The sequence below is a fragment of the Peromyscus maniculatus genome, chromosome 14, assembly GCF_049852395.1.
Source record: "Peromyscus maniculatus bairdii isolate BWxNUB_F1_BW_parent chromosome 14, HU_Pman_BW_mat_3.1, whole genome shotgun sequence".
NCBI lineage: Eukaryota > Metazoa > Chordata > Mammalia > Rodentia > Cricetidae > Peromyscus > Peromyscus maniculatus.
In genome coordinates this window covers 49,141,074-49,155,440 of record NC_134865.1, presented here as the reverse complement: position 1 = coordinate 49,155,440, position 14,367 = coordinate 49,141,074, and the positions used below count along the sequence as shown (strand labels likewise).

The following is a 14,367-nucleotide window of genomic DNA, read 5'->3' as shown; positions in this document are numbered from 1 at the left end:
CATCACTTCCATACCTCAGAAGCCAGAAGAGGATGTGGGATCCCCTGGAACTGCAATGCATTCCAAGCTCTAATAGCTAAAGCAATTCAACATTGACCACACAAGACCTGATGAGTTATATACCTGAAAATAACTAGATTTTGTAAACTGCTGTTTTCTCTGATTTTGTTTGGTAAAGTCTTTGCGACACTTTACAGCTGTTGTCTGTTGATACTCTGCTACAAAATGTAAGCATCCTTCTCCTATAAGAAATCGGTGTATTTAACAGGCATCAGGAGGCCACACTTCCAGCTGACCTTTCAGATAAGAGAGATAAGGGCTGGGAGACAGCTCTGCAGCTGCAAGCACCTGCTGCTCCTCTAGAGGACCCGAGTGGGGTTCCCAGCACCCACATTTGGTGGCTCATGACTGCCTGTAACTCTAGCTCCAGGATATCCCATGTCCCTTTCTGGCCTCTTTGGGCCCCTGCACACACACACACACACACACACACACACACACACACACACATACACACACACACACTGGCACACCCTTTAATCCCAGCACTTGGGAGGCAGAGGTAGGCAGAGCTCTATGAGTTGGAGGCCAGCTTGCTCTACAGAATGAGTTCCAGGACAGCCAGAGCTATATATAGTAAGACCTGTCTCACTCACCCCCAATCAATCAATCAATCAATCAATCAATTTTTAGTACATATAATCTTTATACCCATGAAAGGTAAGAAAAAGCTTCCACCATACACTCTGTCAAGGAGGAAAAGGCCTAGTGAAAAGGGACTCAGCATTCATAAAATTTCCGAAGACACCAGGTAAACTTGGCCTAAGAGCCCCTCCTTCTAAACAGTTGCTTATGTTTGGCCAAGAAAAGGGGCCTCTGGCACTGGCTTCCTGGCTGCCATACTTCTTCCTTCCCAACCCCCCAACATAGATCAGATCAAAGGGCAAAGCCTCATCACACCAAGGAGGGAGAATTAAAAACAAACCACAAGGCGGTTAGCATCGATGTCGTCAGAGAAAAACCGTTCTGAGGCAAGGGGCACACTGCCAGTCGAAATGGAGCCCTGGGGCCAGCCCTTCCAAAGGTCACTAAGGCCAGAGGTTACAGAGAATGGGTTCTTACGCACGGTGATCCGACACTAACCGAACGTCTTCTAACTCTGGCTGCTGTACTTTCCTGACATTTCTTTCCGGCACATGCAAATGCAAATTTCAAGAATTTTTCACACCAAGCCACCAACAGACTGTAACAGAGCATCCCAAATCCTCAGGATTGAAGGATGAACAAGGAAAAGCCAGGGCTGGCCGCAGGGACACAGGGGCCCTGAAACAATGGACTCCGAAGAATTAAGGCTTCTGTGGGAACCCTTGCTCGGGAAGAACCGGCTGAAGCCTGGGGCTAGGGAGGAGGTCTTGGCCCCCAGGAGAGACCGCACGGTTCTGCACCTCATCGCACAGCTAAGTCGCACAGACATGTCTCCTTTCATCTTTTCTATAAAGCTCTAACACTGCTACATCAAAGGCAGACAGAGTCTAAGAACTTTTCTCTCCCCAGTTCTGGCTGAACTGTAAATAAATCCATTTTCCTTTACTAATCTGTTGCCTTGTTTCTCTGCGATACGGGGAAACTGAGGCAATAATACATTTACAGGCCTAAGTGCCCATAATGCTCTCTCCCCACACCTTTTCTCCTGTCTGCCCAAACTTGCCTTTGTCCACCCCACTGGGTGTTCATGTGTGTATATGTTCACACATGTTCATAAACTTCCATTTGTGGCTGGGAATAGTGGCACTAAGGAGGCTGGGCATTTGACGCTGGCTTCAGCTACATTAGCAAGTTCAAGACCAGCCTGGGCTACACAGTTAGACTCCATTTAAAAACACAAAACCAAATAAACAAACTTCTGTTTTGCTCTTGTGAATCTGTCATCCAGTAGTCTGCGGGTCCAGTCAGAGAGCCTCACACCAGAAGACAGACTGTCCTCTTCTCCTCCGCTCCACTGACATACCACATTGCAAGGCTGTCTCCATTTTCCTCCAGATTTGGCCCAAGAGCTTCGTGTCTGTGCCGATGTTCCTTTCTATCACTGTTTCAATAAACTTAACATCTCCTGAGTTCTCAAAGTCCCGATACTGAACCCCAAACCTAGAGATGGCCTTGGGGACTTTCAACCCCCACCCCCACCCCGTGCCATGAATTGACAGTCAAATTCTCTTAAACTTTTATTAAAATCTAGTTGGGCACGGTGGCATGTATCAATGATGCCAATGCTCAAGAGACAGAGAAAGAACGATCAATGCAAGTTCAAGTCTAGCCTGGTCTGCACAGCAAGCTCCTGGCAAACTAGGGCTATGTGGTGGAACTCTATTTCAAAAATAAACAGATCAGGACTGGAGAGATGGCTCAGGTTAAGAGCATTGACTGCTCTTCCAGAGGTCCTGAGTTCAATTCCCAGCACCCACATGGTGACTCACACCTGTCCATAACTCCAGTTCTAGAGAACCCAGTGCCCTCTGCTGACCTCCGAGGGAACCAGACAGGCACCCAGTGCACAGACATACATGTGAGCAAAACACCACACACATACAAATAAAATAAATACATTTAAAAAATAATTTAATTTCTCTGTGAGTTCGAGGCCAACCTGGTCTACAGAGAAAGTTCCAGGACAGCCAAGGCTACACACAGAAACCCTGTCTTGGAAAAACAATACAAGGAAACAAAAAAAAAAAAAAAATTAATGTAATTTAATATTCAATTCAGGAGCTGGAGAGATGAATCAGTGTGTAAAATCACTTGCTGTGTGACCCTGAAGACCTGAGTTCGACACCAGCACCTACATACCAGGCTGGACATGGTCCTGCCCACACCTGTAACCCCAGGCTATGGGAGATGGTGACGGGAAGATCCCTAGGCCTTGCTGGCTGCCCCAAGAGCTCCAGGTTCAGGGACAGTTCTCAAAGGAATAAGGCAGAGAGCAATGGGACACTCTGTCCTCTACCTGAGTGTGCACAGGCACACCCACCCATACAGCCAGGACATACATACACAACTCTCTCTCTCCCCTCCCTCTTCCTCCCTCCCTCCCACACACCCCTTAAACACAGCTGAACTAGACTTGGGATGGTACAGGTATGTGCTTAGCATGCTCATGAGGCTTTAGGCTCAACACCCCAGCACTTCACAAAAATAAATAAACAGAAAAATACTGAGGGGCTGAAGGTGATTGGGTAGCTGTTGTTGTTATTGTTGTCTAAAAGCATGAAGAAGTGTGAAAACTCTTTGGCTCTGAAACCTGAATTCTGTAAAAAACAACAACAACAACAACAAAACCCTTCGATCCAGGGATTGTCACACACAGAAAGAAGGAATCACAGGTGTGTGTGCCCCTCTTCTGACCCCTCCTCACCTTTGCTTTAATTTCCCTGCTCCCTTTCAATCCAACGATTCTATTTACTCTCTCCTTCCTACATAAAAATCCCCACAGGTGGTTACCAGTCCAACAGCCCCATAGCAACTGATCCTTTTCTTCGGCATAAACAGCCAAGGGCCCTAGGCTCGGCTCCCCAGAGCAGGGCACACTGCTCACCATCATCTCAATGAACACTAGCCGCTTCTCAGGGAAAGGATGGAGCCCAGAGCATCCGATCTACCGCAGAAACACCCTACATGACACGGTGCCGAGGCCAGGAGCAGGCATGGAAGATTAACTCCCAAGAGACCAGCTCTTTAATATTTAAAAATAGCCTCGAATGAGTGAGCTTTTATTGGATCCTATTTAAACACATAACCAAAGGCTGTTAATTTAAAAAAAAAAAAAAAAAAAGGCTAGCATGACAGCTGAGTGGGTTGAGGCGCTTGACCACCTGAGTTCAATCCCTGAAACCTACATGACAGCAGGAACTGACCCCTGCGATTTGTCCTCCGACCTTCCTCGAACACACTGTGGCTCATGTGCACAAGTTCTTGCTCACGTGTACACACAAATAAGTAAATACATATCATTTATTTTTCTTCTGAATCTCGGGACTATAGAGGAAATGAAAACATAAAGAGGACGTCAGATAGCATTATATAATTATTCTTTTTTAGACGATGTTGTTGCCTTTACATAGAAGTCATTCTTAGGAGACAATGTCTTCATCTTACTTTCAAATATTCAGGACAAAAATCATGCACAGACACACATGTAACTATATAAAATATATGCATGCATACATACGTGGAAACGCACATAGGAGACAAAGCCCTGTGTCTTGGCTAGACCATCCACACCTCTGCAGACAGCGAGTAACCTTAGCTAGCAAACTGACAGGGCTGCAAACAGCTCCCACCACAGGCAGGCACACTGAACGGAAACCCCTTCATCCTTTTGCTGCGTACACGGTGGGTCTGCAGCAGCCACATCTCCTTTGGGAAGCTTCAGCCTTACCAGAAGCTACCTTCCCTCCCAATGCCTTTGGCGAGGGTGATGTCCTGCCCCTCTTCCTTCACCCTGGCCTCCTCAGTTCTAAGAAGAAGGTCACCTAAATAATTAAGATTTATTTGGATGTAAGAACCCAGACACCTGAAGATCTTCAGACATCATCCAAATATGCAATCTCTCTCTGGCCTAGGTCTTTAGTTCTGAGTACCAATTAACAAAGCGCATGTAAATTGCGGTGAAGTTTAACTGGCACTAGCCCCAGGAGGCTGAAGTCTGTTGAGATGTTCTACTTCTGAGGGAAAAGGGATGCCTGGATGATGAAGGCCCCATACAGACACAGCTTTCCTGAGTACCGTCTCCCTACACAGCCTTTTCCTCCCTAGAAAAGCCTTTTAAGCCCCTGAATTATCTGAGATGGAACACTGAGGACCATAACCCCTCCATCTTCTCAAGATGCTGGCCCTTGAATAAACCTGGTATCTTCCCACTATTTCCAGTCCCTCAGTTATTGGCTTTCAAGAGTGGACAGTGTAGCTGAAGGTTTTCCTGTGCTCACCCAGCACCAAGGACCCAGCAGCCGCTTATAAAATAATCACTCAGAGGCTTATATTAATTGAAATTGCTCGGCCATTAGCTCAGGCCTACCACTGACTAACTCTTACATTTAAACTAACCCATAATTCTTATTTATGTTTAGCCATGTAGCTTGATACCTTTTCTCAGTTCTGCCTTCCCATTTTGCTTCCTCTGTGTCTGGCTGGTGACTCCTGACTCAGCCTTCCTCTTCCCAGAATTCTCCTCTCCACTTATCCCGCCTATACTATACTTCTTGCCTGGCGACTGGCCAGCCAGCATTTTATTTATCAACCAAATCAGAGCAACACACATTTGCAGCATACAGAACAATATCCACAGCAGGGCAGCCCAGATTTGGGTCCAGTAACAATTTCTAATAATTTGTAAATTCATTTTATGCCTTATTTGACTCTAAGTGGATGAGACTTTGAGTTTTCCAGCTGGTCTGAACACCTTACTGGTTCTTTAACTAATAAGTAAAAGGGAATCTTTGACGGTTTGTTTTCTACCTGTATGAGTCATAATTTTAGCCTCTTTTTAAAATGTACTCTTAGCCAGGAAGAGTGCTGTATGCCTTTAATGCCAGCACTCAGGAGGCAGAGGCAGAGGCAGAGGCAGGCCTGATCTATACAGGGAGTTGCAGGACAGCCAGGGCTACATCCTGAAGGCCTGTCTTGAAAGCAACAAAAAGCACTCTTGGCCTCCTATGGTGGTATATCTGGGAGGCTGTGGGGGGAGGCTCATGAATTCAAGGCCATCCTGGCTACAGAATAGCAAGGGCTTCTCAGTGGGTAAAGGGGCTTGCCACACCAGCCTGACGACCTGAATCCAATCCTCAGAACTCACATACAAAGCTGGCTGCAGTGGCATGCATCTGGAATTGGGAAGAGAGGCAGAGAGAGGAATTGCCGGGGCGCTCACTGGCCAGCTAGTGAGCTGGAGTGCTCAGTGCAGCAGCAGAAACAAGATCCTGCGATCCTGTCTCAACAAGGTGAAAGGAGAAATTCTGCTCCAGCAAGCTGCCCTCTGAGCTCAGTGACAGGAGTACCCAGTCACGAACAAGCTGTCACATTCACGTGCACATCACGCGCGCACACGGGGGTGGGGTGGGGATAAAATAAGAATTTTTAAAAAATACAATGGCTGGGGGTGGTGATACACACCTTAAATATCAGCGCTCAAGAGACAGAGGTAGATGGATCTCTGTGAGTTCCAGGCCAGCCTGGCCTACAGAGCAAGTTCTGGCCCATCCAGGACTACATAGTAAAACCCTGTCTAGGAAAAGATAAAATTCTAGAAGAGGCTAAATGGATTTAGTTACATCAGCTATCAGTTACCTTTGGGGCTGGGGTCAGGAGTGGGCCCTGACTAGGAAGAAGCATTATGGGATGCTTTGGTGTGATGGTGATGTCTTAAATCCAGCAAAGGCTTGGTGCACAGGAAGGAGCATCTGCCGAGGCTAAGTACATGTGTGAGTGTTATTCTGATGACATGCAAATTCCATCCTGTATAAATTACATCTTCCGAGAACTATGCGTTAATATTAAACTCTACTTAATGAGTATTTAAGAACCGTCTTGACATCTGTAACTTGCTTTGAAACCCATTCCTAAGAGACGGGTAGGAGGCAGGCATGGCGGTGCAGGGCTGTAAGCCCCGCACTTGGGAAGCTGAGCCAGAGGGTCACCAGATGGAGATAGCCTGAAACACACATCGAGGCCCTGCCACAAACAAACAAGCGGAACATCAGAGACAACAGGCTGGGGTTCGGCTCCGTGCTGAGTGTGGGCCTGAGTTCAACCCCAATGTTACAGAAAGAAGGAAGAGGGAAGAGTCCAGAAACGGTAGTGCTGCATGCCTGCCGTTCTAGAACGGGAGAGACAGACACGGAGGGCCTGGGAATTCACAGGAGACCCTGTCTCAACTCCTTCACCCCACTCTGCCCCCCCAAAAAAGTACGTAAAATATTAACAAAACAATCTAGATGGTGAGTAGACTGGTTTTCATCGTAAAATTCTTTCAATTTAGCCGGGTGTGGTGGCACGCGCCTTTAATCCCAGCACTCAGGAAACAGAGGCAGGTAGATCTCCATGCGTTTGTGGCCAGCCTGGTTTATGTATTGAGTTCCAGGCAAGTCAGGGCTACGTAATGAGACCCTGTCTCAAAAAGACAGAAAACTATTTTCTCAGGCTTGGGAGATGGCTTAGTCAGAACAGCGTTTGCCACAGAAGCGTGAGAACAGGAGCTGGGGTCCCCAGCACCAACATAAAAAAGGGAATGGTGGCAGGGCTATTGTTCCGGCTCTGTGGGACTGAATCCAGCGTATCCTGGGAACACTCTGGCCAGCCACTATAGCCAAATGGCGTTTGAGTAAGAATTGCCCCCCATAGGCTCATACATTCAAATGCTCAGTCAACAGGGACTCCACTGTTTAAAAGGATTAGAAGGATTAAGCGTTGTGGCCTTGTTGGAGTAGGTATGGTCTTATTGGAAGAAGTGTGTCGCTTGGGTTTAGCTTTGAGGTTTCAAAAGCCCATAATAAGCCCAGAGTCTCTCTGTCTCTCTGTCTCTTTCTCTCTCTTTGCCTGAGGATCAGGACATAGCTCTCAGCTACTGCCCCAGCACCTGCCTGCATGCTGCCATGCTTCCCATTATGATGATCATGGACTAAACCTCTAAAACTGTAAGTAAGCCCCAATTAAATGCTTTCTTCATAAGAGTTGTCATGGTCATGGTGGCTCTTCACAGCCATAGAACAGTGACTAAGACATGGTGGAAAATGCAGAGGAAGGCATCTGGCCAACCTCTGGCTTCCACATATGCACTCACACAGTAAGCACACCTACACACGCACACCAAAAGAAAAGAAGAAACTTTTTAAAAATAATACTCTCATCTTCCCTCTATGTTGTAGGTGTCTAGAATACATTCCTGAATAAAAGGATAAGAATTTCCACCCCAGAGCTTGCCTTTTGCTCACCCACACTCTTTAAACATGAGCATGAAAAGGAAAAGCAGAAAGAGGCCTCCCAGTCTGAACAGTGGTAGAAGCTAGCATCCCAGAAGCTGGGAACCAGGCTATTCTGAGTACAGACCCATCTACTCAGCGCCTGTGAGCACGGAGTCCATCCACTAGCTTTTAACAAACCACCAGGGATTCTGATGCATGTTTCTGTTTGGTAGATTGAAAGGTGTGTGTGTGTGTGTGTGTGTGTGTGTGTGTGTGTGTGTGTGTGTGTGTGTGTTCTTGAGTGTATGTGTGTTTCTTGAGAGTGCTCTGGAGGCCAGAGGTCAATGTTGGGGGCCTTCCTCAATCACTCTCCACCTTATTTTTCAGGCAGGGTCTCTCTCCCAACCTGAAACTCACCAACTGTTATACAGGCTGGGCAGTGAGCTCCAGGGACCCTCCTGCCTCAGGACCACCAGCGTAAGGGCTTTTACATGGGTGCTGGGGATCTGATCTCGGGTCCTGATGCCTGCGTGAGCATCTCCCCAGCCACAAAACGTTTTTAGAAGTGATATAGTACTTTCTTCATTCACAACTTAAATGTTAATTGTTCTTTTTAAACCACTAACCAGTCTATTCATCTTCCCAACTAAAGGGATAACAAAAAAATCCTCTAAAGTTTAACACTCAAAGCATTTTCTGAACAAAGAATGTTTGAGGAATATAGGTGACTACAATAAGTCACCCCAAAATGAGACTGTAGGAGACCAGAACCCATCATTCAGAGTAAGACTGAGGGAGACAAAATGCATCCCTCACAATAAGCGGCTTTTGTAGGAGGATTATTTTGAGCCTATTAACTCGAGCAACAGTGGACACAGCTTTGAAAACACGGCAGGAGGTACTCCTTTATAAGCGGGAGTTTGTATCTCTAAAGGAACTCTTCATCTTCCTCTACCTTCTCTGGCATCCTCCCCTCCCCTCCACCACCCACCCCCATCCCAACGGGAAAGATAACCCCAGACTCTACCACAAAGCACCAGGTGAACATGCGCACAACAAACCTTGCTATTGGTTTCTGGGTTCTTCCTGCCGACCTTGTTACAGGCTTCCGACACCGCAGGTGTAGGCGGGTATTTAAGCTGGAATCCTAAGTCACCTCTGAGAGATTCACTAACATCCCTGAGAACTGGCCCTGAGGTGCATGTTAGTAAACTTCTATGCGGTTTCTCTTGTTAATCAATTTTGATACAGAGGGTTCAAGCTACAGACTCAGGAAATGGAGAAATGTTCCTTTTTAATATTATTTTATTATCATTGTGGGTATGATGCATGAGAGGGGGTGTGTGAGCCACAGTGCATGTGGGAGCAGCAGCAGAGGACAACTTCGTGGGGCGGGTTCTCTATTTCCACCTTCCATGGGTTTTGGGGACCAACCACGTGTCCTCAGGCATAGAGGGCAAGCACTCCTGCCAACTGAACCATCTCACTGTCCCTCTAATATCCTTTTTCTGTCTCATATAGGGGCTCATTAAATTGCCCAAGCTGGCTTGGACTTGCCATCCTCCTGCCTCTGTCTCCCAAGCAGACGGGATTACAGACCTGTTCTACTAGGCTTGGGTTGCTCCTTAAAGCTGGGATAATTCAACAATAACCATCTTACTCATATGGTCTAGAAAAGTATATATATCTATACATATATTGCTCAAAAACTGGTGATAATAAAAAGACACATGAAGATTTTTAAGAGAATTGTCTCATGGATAAGAGTCGGCAGCCAGGCGGTCGGTGGTGGCGCACGCCTTTAATCCCAGCACTCAGAAGGCAGAGGGAGGCGGATCTCTGTGAGTTCGAGGCCAGCCTGGTCTACAGAGTGAGTTCCAGGACAGCCAGGGCTGTTACAGAGAGAAACCCTGTCTTAAAAAAAAAAAAAAAAAAAAAGAGTTGGCATTTCTAAAGTAGTGTTATATAAAGTATGAATTAGAACAGTTATATATTATATTTGTATGCATAGTGCTAGGGGGTGGATTTAGAGCCTCAGTATGCTAGGAAGCGCTCCACCACTGAGCTATATCCTGGGCCCACAGTTACCTGAATTTAAATGGAAATTTTATCAACCAGCATTTGATTTGTTTACTACACACCTGAAAGCCTAAAAAGTACACGTATTCCATCTCAACCAGGAAAGTCTGGAGACCTCTTTTTCCTTCGGCACCAGGGGGTTGGACCCAGGCCTTACACTGCAGGCACACTAGCACTGAGCTACATTTTCAGCCTACTTTTCTTTTTATGTTTATCCACTTGTTTGCTTATAGACAGGGTCTTGCTATGTAGCCTAAGCTGGTTCTCTAACTGTGGTCTCCCTGTCGCATCCTCTAAGTGCTGGGATTACAGGTACACACCACCACCCCCAACCTCGCCACCACCCCCCACCTTTGGATTTACATAAATTTGACTTTTAACTAATACTGTCTCGTGTTCCCCTAAGAGCTGTCTGACTAAAGACACCACTGGCATTTCAAGTGGAAGGTGCTTTGGTCTCTGTTCAAGGGTAAACTAAAAGAAGAAGAAAAAACAGCAATAAGTATGTATTGTAGACAAGTGTCGTCAAGGCCCCCCCCACTGCGACAGACTATCCATATTAATCTGCAGTTTGCGGGAGGGTGATTCCCAGTGGCAGGACACTGAGGGTGGACACCAACAGCACAACCTCACCTTGCTGTCTAGTCACAAAAGGCCCTTTGCATCACATCCACTGGGAAAATATTTATCAAGGGACAGCCCTTCACAAACTGTCAAGAGACTGACCCTATCGCAAGCAAGATGGCCACTCCGTAAGCCGCTGTCACCTCTCACCCAGAACAGTGCAATGGCCTCCCAACCACTGCCTCCTACCTCCGCTCTCATTTCCCACGTAATACTTTATTTTTAAAAAAAAGAGTTCAAGGCCAGCCTGGTCTACAGGGCAAGTTTCAGGATAACCAGGGAAACACAGAGAAACCCTGTCTCAAAAAACAAAACAAACCAACAGGAAAAAAAAAATGTGGGGATGGGGTATGTGCACCTGCGTGTAGGTGCCCTTGGAGATCAGAGGCTTCAGACACCCCCCAGAGTGGGAGCTTCTGAAGGCTGTAGTCACCCTATGTATGTGCTAAGAACCAAAGTCTATTCCTCTGCAAAGGCAGCAAGCGCTCTTAACAGCTGAGCCACCTCTCCAGCGAGAGCTCTTAACCTCTGAGCCGTCTCTCCAACCCCCAACATAATGCTCTTGACAGGAACCGAGGAGGCTGATAAATCATTGCATCACTGCTCTAGGGTCCTAGCAGCTACCCAGTCTGAAGATGGGAAGGGAAGGAGATAAGAGAGAGAGAGTCAGGATCTACGTGGAGAAGGCACCTGGACAGTACAACCTTACATCCAGGGAAACCAGCCCACACCACTGCAGAGTGCGTCCCCTAGCAGTATTTCATGGCTCAAACGCAGCACACTCAGCTAGGGAGCCTGTTAGCACAGACCTACTTCCTGAGGCAAATCTAGAGACCAAGGCAGAAAGGAGTCTGGGGAGTCTGGTTCAAGCTCTCCAGCCCAATGGCTTCCCATCTCAATTAGTCCTTTCAAACACAACAGCCACAGGCCATACAGGATTCCATCTCCTCTCCCAGACCCGGCTCCTGGCCTCTTGCCTCGCCCGGCACGCTCCTCCCACCTCAGGTCCTTTGAACACGCTTTCTCTGCCCAGAACACGCTCCTACCTAGCCCACTCATGACCTGCTCCCTCATATACGTCAACGCTCTGATCAAACATGGTATCCTTGGCATACCCTTGCCTTATTTTTCCTTACATTTCCAAGCAACTCAAGCAACTTCTTTTCATCCTCTATTCTTTGTGGTACTGGTGATAGATCCAGCCTTGCACACGCTAAGCATGAGCTCTACCACCAGGCTACACCCCCAATTCCTAATGGCTCTCTCTCTCTCTCTCTCTCTCTCTCTCTCTCTCTCTCTCTCTCTCTCTCTCTCTGTGTGTGTGTGTGTGTGTGTGTGTGTGTGTGTGTGTGTGTGTGTGTGTGTTGAAATAAAGTTTCGCTGTGTAGCCCTGACTGTCCTGGAATTCACGCTGTAGACCAGGCTGAGCTCAACTGTAGCAGGAATCTTAAAAGTTCTTATTAATAAAATCAAACCCGAGGCCAGTTATTGGGGTCCATGCTGGTAGATCAGAGAGACAGAACAAGCCACAGCTATCTCACCTCACCGGATCCTCAGCTGGTCTTGTCTCCTCAGACTAGAGGCCTCTGAGTCCTCGTCCAGAATGGGTCTCAGCTGAATTACTGCTCAAAAGCCTGAAGCTTAACCAGGCCAAATGCTTAACCAGCCAAAATCTTCTAGTTTCTGGTCCTCACGCCTTATTTATCTTTCTGCTTTCTACCACCACTCCCTGGGATTAAAGGCTGGCTTTCTGGGATTAAAGGTGTGTGTCACCATGCTTGGCTATTTCCAATGTGACCTTGAACTCACAGAGATCCAGAGGGATTTCTATCTCTGGAATGCTAGGATTAAAGGTGTGAGTGCCACCATTTTCTAGCCTTTGTATCTAGTGGCTGTCTGTTCTCTGACCCCAGATAAATTTATTAGAGTACACAATATTTTGGGGAACACAATACCACCACACTCAACTCAGAGATCCGCCTGTCCCTGCCTCCCAAGTGCTGGGATTATGTTTTTCTTTTCTTAATTGACTGAATCCCTGGCCTGGAACAAAAGTTTCCTTAAAAACATCAAATCCGAGGGGTTAGGGATTTGGCTCAGTGGTAGAGCGCCAGCCTAGCAAGGCCCTGGGTTCAGTCCTCAGCTGGGGGGGGGGGGGATCAAATCCAGGACTAGAGAGATGGCTCAAAGGTTAAGAGCATTGGCTGTTCTTCCAGAGGACCCAGGTTCAATTCCCAGCACCCACAATGGCAGCTTGCAATTGTCTGTAACTCCAGTTCCAGGGGATCTGACACCCTCACACCAATGCACATAAAATGAAGTTAAATAAATTATATATATATCAAATCCAGCCAGGCAGTGACGTGCACACCTTTAATCCCAGCACTTGGGAGGCAGAGATAGGTGGTTGGGTTTGAGACCAGCCTATAGAACAAGTCCCAGGACACCCAGGGCTACACAGAGAAATTCCACCTTGAAAAAAGCCCAACAAGAACCCATCAAATCCATTTCCTTTGTTCACTGACTCAGGCTAAGTGTCTGAACAGTGCCTAGCACTCAAAAGATTTTCTTTCCTAGTTTTTGTTTTATTGTTTTGTATGGGTGTTACATCTGCACAGCACAGGCATGCAGAGCCCCTGAAAGCCACAGTAGGGCATCAGATGCCCTGGGCCTGCAGTTATGGGACAGTTGTAAGGCACCTTGTGGGTCCTGGGATTGAACCTAGGTCCTCTGAAAGAGCAGCCAGTGCTTTTAACCACTGAGCCATCTCTCCAGGCCTCAAGAACTTCCTGAAAGAAAATGATGAATGGAACAGAAGGCCTCATAAGAAAGAGCTCTTCCACTGTTTACAGGCTTAACTCCTGTTACTAAGTTATTGTCTAACAAATGAAGTTTCCCAATAATGAGACAGGAAAGGAGTGGCAAGATCTTTATTGCCACAACACAAAATTGAGCTGTCAGTAAATAAATCCCTGCGGAAGTTCAGTCAAAACCAAAAGACCCAGTTCTGTAAAGAACTCCTCAAGCAACGTTATTTCTGATGACTACACCTGATAGTTCTCTGAGCCTCTGCCTTCCCTGTCAGAATGTGTAAGGACTGAGTAACCAATGCCGGGAGAACATTTAGCACTCAGCTGGCACCGAATGAGCGGTCATTGTGGTGTCGAGTAAAGTGCAGAGGAAGCCAGAAGAATGAAATATCACATTATCTTCTTATCAATTCTTCATCCTAGACTTTTAAAATGTGAGCTGGAATGATGACCTAAAATATAAGACGCTATCATACCATTGGGCCTGTATCTGACAGACACTCCACACTAACCTATCAGGACCTAGCATCCTCCACACTCTGGCCTTGGCCTGCCCCTTTTCAGAGCATCTTCTGTCCATTTTTGTATTGCTCATTATGCCTACTCAGAACTTAAGTTGTTTTCCTTATAGGAACCCAGCAGGAAGGAACTTCAGCAATCTACTGAAGGAGACATCAGTACACAAAAAAGAGAGCAGATCAGAAAAACTCCTGATAAGACCCCTGTTGCCTCTAGAAACATAGATGTTTTTGTAAAGTGACAGGCTAACTGATCCTCTTTTCTTCATTAGCATCCTGCATACCTTTATCTGCTAAGTCAATTCAGTTAAGGATTTAAAGGATGGGGGAGGGGGGGCATATCCAACTCGTAACTTCACCATAGTCTCATCAACCACAGACACA

General features: G+C 46.7%; 1 protein-coding gene across 3 annotated transcripts in view; it reads right to left on the bottom strand.

Annotated features, from left to right (window-relative positions):
* The window catches only part of Fntb (farnesyltransferase, CAAX box, subunit beta), a 101,724-nt gene that overhangs the window by 69,569 nt on the left and 17,788 nt on the right, over positions 1-14,367 (bottom strand). The gene's annotated exons all lie outside the window — the stretch shown is intronic.